We start from the raw sequence: 15,835 nt of genomic DNA on the forward strand, positions 1-15,835 counted from the left end.
CGGGAGAAGAAAACCCTCTCCGCCACCGCATATCATTCGAAAGCGTACAGAGGAGGATAGGCTCTTGCGCCCAGGTCGCGGACTGTCCAGCCCTATGCCGCGGACCGCCCGCGCCTCCATAGAGAGCACCGCCAGGCGATACACCCCCTAGTGTTTGGCACACAGATCAGTGGCATCATACTTTTTGGTGACTCCACTGGGGACAAAGGTGTTTAGATCTACAAAAATTGCCCCCAGATGGTCGGTTCCAAAGATCACAACGACGTCTCCATCACCAACGTCATCAAGCCAACCATGGAGGCACTCCCGGCTGATGACACATTCCTTCTATGACCTCATAAGGCGCGAGGAGGAGGAGGTGCTGCAACAACTCACCGAACGACGCGACAAAGAGGAGGAGGATGTGCGGCGACAACTCAAGGAACGACTTGAAAAAGTGACGGAAAAGTACCTATCATACTTCATGGTGGATTGCCACCAGAAAATCATCGGTCAAGGGAAGATCGATATGACATCTCTCCTACCTCCACCTCAGGATCCCATTGTAAGTAGCCCAGATCCATCTTTTGAGGCTTTCGTGGAACAACGAGAGGAACTATTAAAAAATACGTAGATGAATCTATTAAAAATGTGTGTTTTCATATAAGAAACCTACTGCCCCTAGTTTTCCCTCGCATGAATCTAATATGGAACCACCCGTGCCAAACACATCGGCTACAAATGGGTCTCCCTTGGCCCTGACATCATATGGTATGTCGATGCACACATTTGTGTCACCATCACAACCACCGCCGCCAGGCACGCGACCGGCTCTAGACACAATCGGACCATCCACGAGTCATCTCGAACAGTCCGAATATATCGCGGACCGTCTAGCGTATTTCACCGGACAGTCGGACCCTACACAAGCCTGCGCGTAGATCACTTAGGTAGCGCCATACATAGCCGGACCAACTGAGTGTACCCTAGGATCGTTCGGCCCGGTCGCGGACCATCCGGCCCCTTACGTCGTACCGTCTGGATACGTCACGAATCGTTCGACGTGTTTCGCTGGAACGTTTGACCCCGCACGTAGACCACCCAGGTCACACCGCACAAGGCCAGAATATCCGAGTACAACCCTAGATAATTTGGCTAGGTTGCGGACCATCCGGTCCCTCACATCAGACCGTTCGGGTACGAAACTACACATGCAGCGCCGCCATATATGGCCGAACAGTCCGGATATGCACTTGGACCGTTCGGCCCGGTCGCAGACCGTTTGTCCCCTTACGCCGGACTTTTCGGGTATGTGTAAACAGAACCAGGAGCCGCACAATATGCACAGTTCTCGCACCCATCACAGCAACACTACGGTGCCCCACCGGTACATATTTTAACCATGTCGTGCCACCTCATGTACACAGGGCCGAATATTCTTCGGCCACCAGAGAACCCGAGAGATATAGAGCAAGAGGTGGTAGCATTAATAGGACACCTAACACACATCTCAGACATCCCTGTGAGGAAAGCTGACATAATGATATCAGGCAACCTGAGATTTCCACCCACAAACTTAATGGATGGTCACAGACGTGGTGGAAAAAATAAGGGACGAGGTAGTCGGGTTGTTTAGAGACAAACTCGGTGTTAGTGTGTTAGGCACAGGGCAGTCGTATCGGAAACCTTATAGTCACCGATTTGACATTGTGCCATATTTGCAAGGGACTAGGATACTAGATTTCTCCAAATTTTCCGCTGAAGGCAAGAAAAGCACACGTGAGCACATAAGCCAATTATTAGCACACCTAGGAGAATTGGCTGATAGGGAAGCCTACTGTGTTCATCTATTCTCGTTATCTCTGACTCGTACCGCATTCGTGTGATACACAACCCTGCCACCGAACTCTATTAACTCTTGGGAGGAATAAGAACATAAATTTCATGAACACTTTTTCTTAGGAGAACATGAGTTAGAATTAGCTGATTTAGCTTCAGTCGTACAAGGGCCTGAAGAATCGGTTAAAGACTATATCCGAAGGTTTCGGGACACTAGAAACCTATGCTTTTAGATCCATGTCGCCGAAAAATAGCTAGCAGGGCTGGCTTTTAATGGGTTGCGACCTTACATAAAAGAGAAATTAGATGGCACCTAGCTCTTTTTGTTAGTGCACTTGCATCAGCGTGTTTTGGCCTATGAAAGTCGAAATAAAGAGGCATCACAATCGGCTAGCCATAAGATGCATCCAGTGGGGCGCATCGATGAATCCACAGATGTATATACCGCCAAACTTGTTTTGGTCAGCATAGGCTAAACCTTCTGCATGTTCTCTTTTGTAGTGGGTTCAAAAGATTCGGCAAGAAGAAGTTAAATTTACTTTTAATGTTGCCAAATGCGATAAAATATTTGACAAGCTATTAAAATGGCAACATTAAATTAACGCATACTATTCCTCCTCTAGATGGATTAAAAAGACTTGCTTAATTTTTTCCCATGCCACCAAAGATTGTAATGTTTTTCGTCAACAGATGCAATCGGCCATAAATGAGTGTCGATTGAGTTTTTAGGATATGCAAGTGGACACACAACTATTTCTTATAAATATAATAGAGCTAGCAAGCAAAAAAGTCTTGGTTCAGCCGGAAGTGGCCGATAAAGGCAAAAGCAAAAACATTGGCATTGGTGATCCTCACATGTCGAATATATTACAAGGAAGGATTGCTCGGAAAGCTCTGGATAGAAAGACTCACAAGTCCGGAGGCGTCGGGGCAGGCTCAATCGAGTAGCCGAACAAAGCTCCCTGACTTGACCATCGTGGACTATCCAGCACCTACGTGCGGGCGGTCCGGTGCTCATGCGAACGGTCCAGCTAAGTTAGCCGGATCGTCCGCCCATGGCCAGAGTCATCGGATTCCACACAGCGAGGAAGGGGATGCAAGGGAAAAGCACATGTAACGCACATGGTCGGCTATTCAAAGCCAGCCCTACTTTTGATCAATTGCTCTCCAAATATGCTAGCAAGAAGGCCGTTTTATGCGAACGACCAACAAAGAAACTCTGAACAAAACGGGCGAATAAAACGGCCCAAAAGGCAACACAACATGCACTGCCTATTCATCTAGTGATGACAGGATATATTGACCTGTTCAAATATGGAATGGTACGACGATGAACCCGTGGTACATGCATAGTCCCTTTGCCTATTCAGGCAGGGGGAACCTCCATTTTATACCTTTTGATCCATTGATCAGATGGCCATGACTGATAAAGATGCAATCCCAAATGGCCTTTATGCATTAGAGTTATATTGAATGATCACCCTATTGGATTGAAAAGACGATGACTTGCATCAAGCTTAGTTCTTACAACGGGAACAAGATGACTTGTGAGATCTATTGTTTTCCGAAGATTGCTGGCAGTACATATTCTTTTGGTTTGTCAACCTCCACCAAAAGGCAGGGGCATATGTTGAGCCCCAAAATGGGCATGTGGACGATCTGTGGTACGGACGGTCCGCGATGGTGGCGCAGACGGTCCGTGGGTGCGCATAATCAGTTAGGGTTCCAGATTTCTAGTTGGGTTTATTAGCAAAACCTAGGGGATTAACTAGGGAACTGACTTGTAATGGGTCCAATCCTCCTCCCTTTATATAGATGAAGGGTTATGGACGATTAACCCCCCCCCCCCCCCCCACACAAACGATCTGATCAAATCTACTTGTTAATTTTACCTTATTCGCATCGTTCTTCCAACTTCTAGGAGTAGGAGTAATCTAGCCTTAGGTTTAGATCTAGTTTAGTCTTCCATAACAATCTCACTTTGACTGTATGCCAATTAGAGGCGCACTAGGCGGCCTACCGACCTAGAGCAACGCCTTGGAACTCTCCCCCTCGACGGGATCTCTCTCGGGGCGAGTTCTAGGGTTCTTCGCGAAGAAGAAGGCCCTTTGCACCACCCCGTACTATTCGGCCCCAGGCGTGGATCGTTCGGAAGCGTATAGAGGAGGATCAGCTCCTGCGCCTAGGTCGCAGACGTCCGGCCCTATCATGCGGACCATCCGCGCCTCCGCAAAGAGCACCGCCAGGCGGTGCACCCCAATGTTTGGCGTCCAAGTCGGCGCTAATAGACACAATATGCAAATGGCCCAATAAGACCATCCAAGATGTCATTTGGACATTATAACATGTTTTAATGGCTATAATATCACATTTTATAGTTGAGGGAATCATGCAGTCAACCCTTGATATGTTAGGAAGTTATATATACTTCTAAAAATGACACGCTAGCAAAACCTCCTTCAAAACTACCTTAGGTGGTTAATTAGACGGTTTTCAATAGTTACCTAATTTTATAGATGAGGTGTGAAGTAGAAAATGACCAATAGTTTAGGAGGTTAAGTAGACTATTCTTCTTGGAGATGTTGAAGAGCATATGGACCATGAACATAAGATTAGGACAAATGAGCACCATGTTGAAGAGTATAGGGCCCATGAACATTTTTATTTTCTCCTTCCATGTTGAGAACTCGTTCACCTTATGGCCATCATCATCATCCTTTTCATGGTAGTCTACCTTGCTCATCCTTTGGATTAACTATCTCATTCACAACACTTAAATTAGAGGTTAGTCTACTAGTTGTATGAAAGGAACACAAACGCCTAAGAGGGGGTGAATTAGGACTTCTAAAAATCTCGCTAATCTAGTCCACAAATAATTGTCTAAAACAAAACCTATGCAAATAACTAACAATAATGTGTAAACTAGGTTTTGTCTAAGTGTTTCTATCTCTACCGTAAAAAGAGTTATGCAACCTAAGTTCCAGTCCTATATTCTAAACTAGGAATAGAGAGATTGTAACTTAAGTACTTAATATAAATGTGGAAGCTAAAGAGCAAAGGTAGAGATTGCAAACTCTTGTGGACGCGCCAGTATTTTTATAGAGGTATCCATAACCACGCAAGGTTCTACCTAATCCTCGTCGGTGCCCCTACGCAAAGGGTATCCCACACGAGGGCCAAGCACCATGGTTGAGTAACTCTGTAGATAACCGCGGGCCTTCTCCACGAGCAAGTGGTGCTCCGCTTTTAGCTCCTCTCGGATGCTTCCCACCGCCTCCACTATCGAGCTTTTGGTTGAATCATTGCGGACCTTGTTCCCTCTGGTACATGGTGGCGGCCGCACCATAAACGTGGTTGATGCGGTCATGCAAGACTCTCGACCCACTCGGTACAATTACAACGGCTCGCGCAAGAGCCAAGGGGTTTTGTGGGGTTTTCTAAACTTGAAAGGGAAATGTGCCTTTGGACCATTTCTAAGTATTTTGGTGATTGAGTGCAAACACAAGTGCTTAAATGTGAAAATGTGCCCATAGTTGAACAAAGTGCAAATCACAAGTAAAGGTATGTTTCTAAGCCTTAGTACATTGGTTTTGTGTACTAATATCTTGTCTAAGTGTTAGAAACAGGAAGAAGAAGAAAAGAAAAGAAGTAGAGAGTGGCTGTGTACAGCCAAAGGCTGTTTCGGGCTGGGGCACCGGACTGTCCGGTGTGCACCGGACAGTGTCCGGTGCGCCAGACCAGCGTGGAGCAAACCAGCCGCTCTCGGGTTTTTCTCCGGCGACTTCGGCTAAAATTCACCGGACTGTCCGGTGAGCCAACGGTCGGCCGGGCCAACGGTCGGCCGCGCGATTGGCGCGCGACACGTGGCCGAGCCAACGGTCGGAAAGGTACACCGGACTGTCCGGTGTGCACCGGACATGTCCGGTGCGCCAACTGTGCGCAGATCTGCATCAGAAAGCAACGGTCGGATGAGCTTTTTATGGAAACAAATCGGGCACCGGACAGTGTCCGGTGTGCACCGGACTGTCCGGTGCCCCCGACGACAGAAGGCAAGGATGGCCTTCCAGATGTGTTCTCAACGGCTCCTAGCTGCCTTGGGGCTATAAAAGGGACCCCTAGGCGCATGGAGGAGTACACCAAGCATTCCTACAACCTTTCTAAGCACCAAGACATTGATCTAGCGCATTCGATTCATTGTGATAGCATATAGAGCTCTTGTGGAGTTGTGTACTCTTTGAGTTGTGTTGCGAGCTCTTATTGCTGCTTGTGTGCGTGTTGCTCTGATCTTTTGAAGTCTTGTGTGCGTTGCTCATTCCCTCCCTTGCTCCGTGATTCTCTGTGAACATCTTTTGTAAGGGCGAGAGGCTCCAAGTTGTGGAGATTCCTCGCAAACGGGATTGAGAAAAGAAAAGCAAGAACACCGTGGTATTCAAGTTGATCATTGGATCACTTGAGAGGAGTTGAGTGCAACTCTCGTCCGTTGGGACGCCACAACGTGGAGTAGGCAAGTTTTGTACTTGGCCGAACCACGGGATAACCACCGCGTCATCTCTGTGATTGATTTCTTGTGGTTATTGTGTTTTGACTCCTCTCTAGCCACTTGGCCATAATTGTGCTAACACTTAACAAGTTTTTGTGGCTTAAGTTTTGAAGTTTTACAGGATCACCTATTCACCCCCCCCCCCCTCTAGGTGCTCTCAATTGGTATCAGAGCCGTTCTCTTCAAGAAAGGGACTAACCGCCCGAAGAGATGGATCCTAAGGGGAAGGGAATCGTGATCAACGATAAGGAGAAGGAGTCCTTCGTCAACGAGCCCAAAGATGACAAGCCTAACGACTCTGGCTCGGGTCATAGACGGAAGGAAGGAAAGAAGAAGAAGACAAGGCGCATCAAGGAGATCGTCTACTACGACGACAGTGATGAGTCTACTTCTTCCCAAAAGGACGACGACCACAACAACTACGAACAAAGGAAACCGGTTAATTCTAACTTTTCCTTTGACTACTCTCGAATTCCGCAAAGTTCAAATTCACATTTGCTTTCCATTCCACTCGGCAAGCCCCCACATTTTGATGGGGAGGACTACGGATTTTGGAGCCACAAAATGCGTAGTCACCTATTCTCTCTCCATCCTAGTATATGGGAGATTGTAGATAGTGGAATGCACTTTAATAGTTCGGATAGTCCTATATTCATTAATGAGCAAATCCATAAGAATGCACAAGCTACTACTGTTCTTCTAGCTTCATTGTGCAGGGATGAATATAACAAGGTGAGTGGCTTGGATAACGCCAAGCAAATCTGGGATACCCTCAAGATCTCTCACGAGGGAAATGACGCTACCTTGCTCACCAAAATGGAGTTGGTGGAGGGCGAGCTTGGACGGTTCGCGATGATAAGGGGCGAGGAGCCAACTCAAACATACAACCGGCTCAAGACCCTTATCAACAAAATAAGGAGCTACGGAAGCACGCGATGGACCGACCACGACGTCGTCCGCCTAATGCTAAGGTCCTTTACCGTTCTTGATCCTCATTTGGTGAATAATATTCGTGAGAATCCCAGGTACACCAAAATGTCGCCCGAAGAAATTCTTGGGAAGTTCGTAAGCGGGCGAATGATGATCAAGGAGGCAAGATACGTGGACGACGCATTGAACGGTCCCATCCATGAGCCTCAACCCATTGCTCTCAAGGCAACAAGGAGCAAAGAAGCGCTACCCAGCAAGGTGGCACAAATTGAGGCTGCCGGTCTTAATGATGAAGAGATGGCCCTCATCATTAAAAGATTCAAGACGGCGCTAAAAAGTCGAAAGGGACAGCCAAGCAAGGCCAAGACCAAGGGAAAGCGATCATGCTTCAAATGCGGTAAGCTTGGTCATTTTATTGCTAACTGTCCCGAAAATGATAGTGACCAGGAGCAAGGGAAAAATGGGAAGAAAGAGAACAAGAAGGTCTACAAGAAGGCCAAAGGTGAAGCACACCTTGGAAAGGAGTGGGATTCGGATTGCTCTTCGTCCGACTCCGACGACGAAGGGCTTGCTGCCACTGCCTTCAACAAATCGGCTCTCTTCCCCAACGAGCATCACACTTGCCTCATGGCAAGGGAAAAGAAGGTAATCACTCGTAATGCTAATACTTATGATTCTTCTAGTGATGATGAATCTAGTAAGGATGAAATTGATTACTCTAGTTTATTCAAGGGATTGGATAGAACTAAGATAGCTAAGATTAATGAGTTGATTGATGCCTTAAATGAAAAGGATAGAATCTTAGAGAAACAAGAAGACCTTTTATATGAAGAACATGATAAATTTGTTAGTGCACAAAATTCACTTGCTCTAGAAGTTAAAAGAAATGAAATACTTTCTTGTGAACTTTCTACTTGTAATGAAACCATTTCTTCTTTAAAAGGTGAAATTAATGTTTTAAATGCTAAACTAGAAGTAGCAAGTAACTCTTGTGTTGAAAATATTGCAATTTGCACTAGGTGTAAGGATTTTGATGTTAATGCTTGTAGTGAACACTTAGTTTCAATTTCAAAACTAAATGATGAAGTAGCTAGTCTTAATGATCAACTTAAGACTAGCAAGAGTAATTTTGATAAACTAAAATTTGCTAGGGATGCCTACACGGTTGGTAGACACCCCTCAATTAAGGATGGCCTTGGCTTCAAGAGAGAAGTCAAGAACTTGACAAGCCATAAGGCTCCTATCTCCGCCAAGGGGAAAGGGAAGGCTCCTATGGCTACTAGTGCTAAAAGGAACCATGCCTTTTTATATCATGATAGGAGATATTCTAGAAATGCTTTTAGAGGTCATGATGTTTTTGGTTCACATGCTTATGACTCTTATGCTATGACTGCTTCTAGTTCTCATGTTATGCCTGGTAGAAATGTGCTTAGAAGAAATGTTGTTCATCAAATGCCTAGGAGAAATGTTGTTCATAATGCTCCTAGGAAAGTAGTGAATGAACCTTCTACAATTTATTGTGCTTTAAATGCTTCCTTTGTTATTTGTAGAAAGAATAAGAAAATTGTTGCTAGAAAGTTAGGGGCAAAATGCAAGGAAGACAAAACTTGCATTTGGGTCCCTAAGGATATTTGCACTAACCTTGTAGGACCCAACATGAGTTGGGTACCTAAGTCCCAAGCCTAAATTTGCCTTGCAGGTTTATGCATCCGGGGGTTCAAGCTGGATTATCGACAGCGGATGCATAAACCATATGACGGGGGAGAAGAAGATGTTCACCTCCTACGTCAAGAATAAGGATTCCCAAGATTCAATTATATTCGGTGATGGGAATCAAGGCAAGGTAAAAGGGTTAGGTAAAATTGCAATTTCTAATGAGCACTCTATTTCAAATGTGTTTTTAGTAGAGTCTCTTGGATATAATTTGCTATCTGTTAGTCAGTTATGCAACATGGGGTATAACTGTCTATTTACGAATGCAGATGTGTCTGTCTTTAGAAGAAGTGATGGTTCACTAGCTTTTAAGGGTGTATTAGACGGCAAACTTTATTTAGTTGATTTTGCAAAAGAAGAGGCCGGTCTAGATGCATGCTTAATAGCTAAGACTAGCATGGGCTGGCTGTGGCATCGCCGCTTAGCACATGTGGGGATGAAGAACCTTCACAAGCTTCTAAAGGGAGAACATGTGATAGGTTTGACTAACGTGCATTTCGAAAAAGATAGACCTTGTGCAGCTTGTCAAGCAGGTAAACAAGTGGGAGGAGCGCATCACAGCAAGAATGTGATGACCACTTCAAGACCCCTGGAGTTGCTGCATATGGATCTCTTCGGACCCGTCGCCTATCTGAGCATAGGAGGGAGTAAGTATGGTCTAGTTATTGTTGATGACTTTTCCCGCTTCACTTGGGTGTTCTTTTTGCAGGATAAGTCTGAAACCCAAGGGACCCTCAAGCGCTTCCTCAAAAGAGCTCAAAATGAGTTTGAGCTCAAGGTGAAGAAGATAAGGAGCGACAACGGGTCCGAGTTCAAGAACCTTCAAGTGGAGGAGTTCCTTGAAGAGGAAGGGATCAAGCACGAGTTCTCCGCTCCCTACACACCACAGCAAAATGGTGTGGTAGAGAGGAAGAACAGGACACTCATCGACATGGCGAGGACGATGCTAGGAGAGTTCAAGACCCCCGAGTACTTTTGGACGGAAGCCGTAAACACGGCTTGCCACGCCATCAACAGGGTCTACCTTCATCGCCTCCTCAAGAAGACGTCGTATGAGCTACTAACCGGTAACAAACCCAATGTATCCTACTTTCGTGTATTTGGGAGCAAGTGCTACATTCTAGTGAAGAAGGGTAGAAATTCTAAATTTGCTCCCAAAGCTGTAGAAGGGTTTTTGTTAGGTTATGACTCAAATACAAAGGCGTATAGAGTCTTCAACAAATCATCAGGTTTGGTTGAAGTCTCTAGCGACGTTGTATTTGATGAGACTAATGGCTCTCCAAGAGAGCAAGTTGTTGATTGTGATGATGTAGATGAAGAAGATGTTCCAACGGCCGCGATACGAACCATGGCGATTGGAGACGTTCGGCCACAGGAACAAGATGAACGAGATCAACCTTCTTCCTCAACCACGGTGCATCCCCCAACCCAAGATGACGAACAGGTACCTCAAGTGGAGGCGTGTGATCAAGGGGGAGCACAAGATGATCAAGTAATGGAGGAAGAAGCGCAACCGGCACCTCCAACCCAAGTTCGAGCAATGATTCAAAGGGATCATCCCGTCGACCAAATTCTGGGTGACATTAGCAAGGGAGTAACTACTCGATCTCGACTAGTTAATTTTTGTGAACATTACTCCTTTGTCTCTTCTATTGAGCCTTTCAGGGTAGAGGAGGCCTTGCTAGATCCAGACTGGGTGTTGGCCATGCAGGAGGAGCTCAACAACTTCAAAAGAAATGAAGTTTGGACACTGGTACCTCGTCCGAAGCAAAATGTTGTGGGAACCAAGTGGGTGTTCCGCAACAAACAGGACGAGCACGGGGTGGTGACGAGAAACAAGGCTCGACTTGTGGCAAAAGGCTATGCCCAAGTCGCAGGTTTGGACTTTGAGGAGACTTTCGCTCCTGTGGCTAGGCTAGAGTCCATTCGTATCTTGCTAGCATATGCCGCTCACCATTCTTTCAGGTTGTACCAAATGGATGTGAAGAGCGCTTTCCTCAACGGGCCAATCAAGGAGGAGGTGTACGTAGAGCAACCCCCTGGCTTCGAGGATGAACGGTACCCCGACCATGTGTGTAAGCTCTCTAAGGCGCTCTATGGACTTAAGCAAGCCCCAAGAGCATGGTATGAATGCCTTAGAGACTTTTTAATAGCTTATGCTTTCAAGGTTGGGAAAGCCGATCCAACTCTTTTTACAAAGACATGTGATGGTGATTTGTTTGTGTGCCAAATTTATGTCGATGACATAATATTTGGTTCTACTAACCAAAAGTCTTGTGAAGAGTTTAGCAGGGTGATGACGCAGAAATTCGAGATGTCGATGATGGGCGAGTTGAACTACTTCCTTGGGTTCCAAGTGAAGCAACTCAAGGACGGCACCTTCATCTCCCAAACGAAGTACACGCAAGATCTGCTAAAGCGGTTTGGGATGAAGGACGCCAAGCCCGCCAAGACTCCGATGGGGACCGACGGACACACCGACCTCAACAAAGGAGGTAAGTCCGTTGATCAAAAAGCATACCGGTCAATGATAGGTTCTTTGCTTTACTTATGTGCCAGTAGACTGGATATTATGCTTAGCGTATGCATGTGTGCTAGATTTCAATCCGATCCTAAGGAATGTCACTTAGTGGCGGTGAAGCGAATTCTTAGATATTTGGTTGCTACGCCTTGCTTCGGGCTCTGGTATCCAAAGGGGTCTACCTTTGACTTGGTTGGATACTCAGACTCCGACTATGCTGGATGTAAGGTCGATAGGAAGAGTACATCAGGGACGTGCCAATTCTTAGGAAGGTCCCTGGTGTCGTGGAACTCTAAGAAACAAACCTCCGTTGCCCTATCCACCGCTGAGGCCGAGTACGTTGCCGCAGGACAGTGTTGCGCGCAACTACTTTGGATGAGGCAAACCCTCAGGGACTTTGGCTACAATCTGAGCAAAGTCCCACTCCTATGTGATAATGAGAGTGCTATCCGCATGGCGGAAAATCCTGTTGAACACAGCCGCACAAAGCACATAGACATCCGACATCACTTTTTGAGAGACCACCAGCAAAAGGGAGATATCGAAGTGTTTCATGTTGGCACCGAGAATCAGCTAGCCGATATCTTCACTAAACCTCTAGATGAGAAGACCTTTTGCAGGTTGCGTAGTGAGCTAAATGTCTTAGATTCGCGGAACCTGGATTGAATTGTAGCATACATGTGTTTATGCATTTGATCCGGTTCATTCTGCATTTTGTTGCTTATTGTGGTGCTCAAGTTGTACAAACACTCCCTGGACCTCACAAGTCCGTTGCAAAGTGATGCACATGTTTAGGGCGAGATGTGTTACAACTTGACCCTTTGAGACTAACCATTTGCTTGAGTTTGATTGATTTAGTCTCGAAGGTGGATTGAAAGGGGAAAGGTGAACTTGGTCCATGCAAGACTTCCACTGCACTCCGATGAGAGGGTAACTTATTCCAAGTTCATCTCTAAGATCTTATTGCCTTTGTACTCTTAATTGACGACTTTGGTGAGGCAATGGGGTTAAAGGGCCACAATTGATCCTGTTTTGGTGCTTGATGCCAAAGGGGGAGAAAATAAAGGCCAAAGTGATAAATGGATCAGCTACCACTTGAGAGATTTTGAAAATAGTAGAATAGAGTTTTTGAGATTTTGAAAATAGTAGAATAGAGTTTTTGTTGTGTCAAAAATTTTTATTGTCTCTATTGTCAAAAGTTGGCTTCTTGTGGGGAGAAGTGTTGATTATGGGAAATAGGGGGGAGTTTTTGAAATCTTTGATCAATCTCTTTTGGAATGACTCTCTTTATGCCTCAACATGTGTGTTTGACATAGAAATAGAGATTTGAGTTTGATTTGCAAAAACAAACCAAGTGGTGGCAAAGGATGATCCATATATGCCAAAATTGAATCAAAACCAATTTGAGTTTTTATTTGAAGTGATTTTGCACTTGTTCTAGTTGCTTTATGTTGTGTTGGCATAAATCACCAAAAAGGGGGAGATTGAAAGGGAAATGTGCCTTTGGACCATTTCTAAGTATTTTGGTGATTGAGTGCAAACACAAGTGCTTAAATGTGAAAATGTGCCCATAGTTGAACAAAGTGCAAATCACAAGTAAAGGTATGTTTCTAAGCCTTAGTACATTGGTTTTGTGTACTAATATCTTGTCTAAGTGTTAGAAACAGGAAGAAGAAGAAAAGAAAAGAAGTGGAGAGTGGCTGTGTACAGCCAAAGGCTGTTTCGGGCTGGGGCACCGGACTGTCCGGTGTGCACCGGACAGTGTCCGGTGCGCCAGACCAGCGTGGAGCAAACCAGCCGCTCTCGGGTTTTTCTCCGGCGACTTCGGCTAAAATTCACCGGACTGTCCGGTGTGCACCGGACTGTCCGGTGAGCCAACGGTCGGCCGGGCCAACGGTCGGCCGCGCGATTGGCGCGCGACACGTGGCCGAGCCAACGGTCGGAAAGGTACACCGGACTGTCCGGTGCGCCAACTGTGCGCAGATCTGCATCAGAAAGCAACGGTCGGATGAGCTTTTTATGGAAACAAATCGGGCACCGGACAGTGTCCGGTGTGCACCGGACTGTCCGGTGCCCCCGACGACAGAAGGCAAGGATGGCCTTCCAGATGTGTTCTCAACGGCTCCTAGCTGCCTTGGGGCTATAAAAGGGACCCCTAGGCGCATGGAGGAGTACACCAAGCATTCCTACAACCTTTCTAAGCACCAAGACATTGATCTAGCGCATTCGATTCATTGTGATAGCATATAGAGCTCTTGTGGAGTTGTGTACTCTTTGAGTTGTGTTGCGAGCTCTTATTGCTGCTTGTGTGCGTGTTGCTCTGATCTTTTGAAGTCTTGTGTGCGTTGCTCATTCCCTCCCTTGCTCCGTGATTCTCTGTGAACATCTTTTGTAAGGGCGAGAGGCTCCAAGTTGTGGAGATTCCTCGCAAACGGGATTGAGAAAAGAAAAGCAAGAACACCGTGGTATTCAAGTTGATCATTGGATCACTTGAGAGGAGTTGAGTGCAACTCTCGTCCGTTGGGACGCCACAACGTGGAGTAGGCAAGTTTTGTACTTGGCCGAACCACGGGATAACCACCGCGTCATCTCTGTGATTGATTTCTTGTGGTTATTGTGTTTTGACTCCTCTCTAGCCACTTGGCCATAATTGTGCTAACACTTAACAAGTTTTTGTGGCTTAAGTTTTGAAGTTTTACAGGATCACCTATTCACCCCCCCCCCCTCTAGGTGCTCTCAAAACTCACTCAACTGACTAGGAACAACCTAGAGCAAGCACATAAGTGGTCTAACTAACCTAAGCACTTCGCAAAGCACCCACTGAGTGATTCTATTAAGCACTTGGGTGTTTAAAGCCTTGGAGATGTGTATCACATGTGTTGGTATGTTGTTTGGGCTCCCATATCTTCAATTGGCTGGCTAGGGGGTATTTATAGAGCCCCCATCCAATTCTAGTAGTTGAAGGGGAAGTAGACTATATATCTGTGTCACACCGGACTGTCGGTTCGAACCCTCCACATCAGCTAGTTGTTGGCGCTCTGCTACACTGTAGCAGGTCCGGAGTGCCACCAGTACGGTCCGGTATCGCCACGTCAAATAATCGTTGGCTACTAACCGTTGGTCCTCGGTCCTATGAGCCATTTGCAAAGCTCTTTGCACATATGGTTTAGTGCACCATCGAACCGGTTCGGTGCGCCAACTGACAACCTAGTTCTAGATTTCTTCAGTCTTTTCGCTTGGTCTCTTTTGGTCTTGTGTCTTGGACTTGTGTTGAATATTTTTGAGTCTTCTATGTCTCTTTTAGGTCTTCTTTTGTGGTGTTGCATCCTTGGAGCCTCAGCCCAATCCACTTCGCATCCTGTGAACTACAAAATGCAAACACTTGTAAATCATTAGTTCACTGGTTATGTTGTTCATCAAACACCAAAATCACTTAGACAAATGGGTCAGGATCTCCCGCTTTTGGTGATTGATGACAACACAACCAAAGCAAGCAAATATTAAATACTGAATTGAAATGTGCACTCTACTTGCTATGGATGCATGTGCATAGGCAAGATGTATGAGATACCAAATTGATAGATATGAGGTCATTTAGAAATTAATCACAATCTTGCATATGCAATTAGTCCCCTATGTGTGATTGTGGACTTAAGCCTCCCCCTAACTCCATAATCGACATACTTCATATCTAGGACCTAAATCAAACATAAGCAACCACTTGAAAGATTGTAAACCATTTGAAAGGTCATAAAAGTTTTAAATTGGTGATTTTTGGTATTTTGTAACTTTGGATTTCTTTGGTCCACAAAATTCTCCCCTTTGGAATCAAAAACATAAAAGGAAGACATGATAAAGCATATAGGAAGCAAAAAAAGACTTGCCCTCTAAAAAGATTACTCCCCCTAAAATAAAGTTCTCCTCAATTTGAAAAGCAATCTCCCCCTTTAAGGAAAAAGACATACTCCCCTTGTCAAAAAACCCTCTATTTAGAAAAAGCAAAGAAATTTCAAGCGAGAGGAAACAAGACATGATTGAAATAGACAAACTCCCCTTAATCTATGCATAGTTAAATGACAAAGGATATTCTAGTGATATCATATGAAGAATTTAACACATATGCATATATGGCAACATGAGGGGCATAAATGTGAAATTAACATAGCATATTCAAAGATTGGATAAGACATGTAAATGATACCAATTGAAAGATTTGGATGATAATTTATGGAACTCTTGTAGTGGAAACACATTGTCTTTCTCCGAGGACTCCATTTCCTCAATGAGACTACTACACACATAATGGACTTGCA

Source organism: Zea mays, chromosome 7, assembly GCF_902167145.1.
Source record: "Zea mays cultivar B73 chromosome 7, Zm-B73-REFERENCE-NAM-5.0, whole genome shotgun sequence".
NCBI lineage: Eukaryota > Viridiplantae > Streptophyta > Magnoliopsida > Poales > Poaceae > Zea > Zea mays.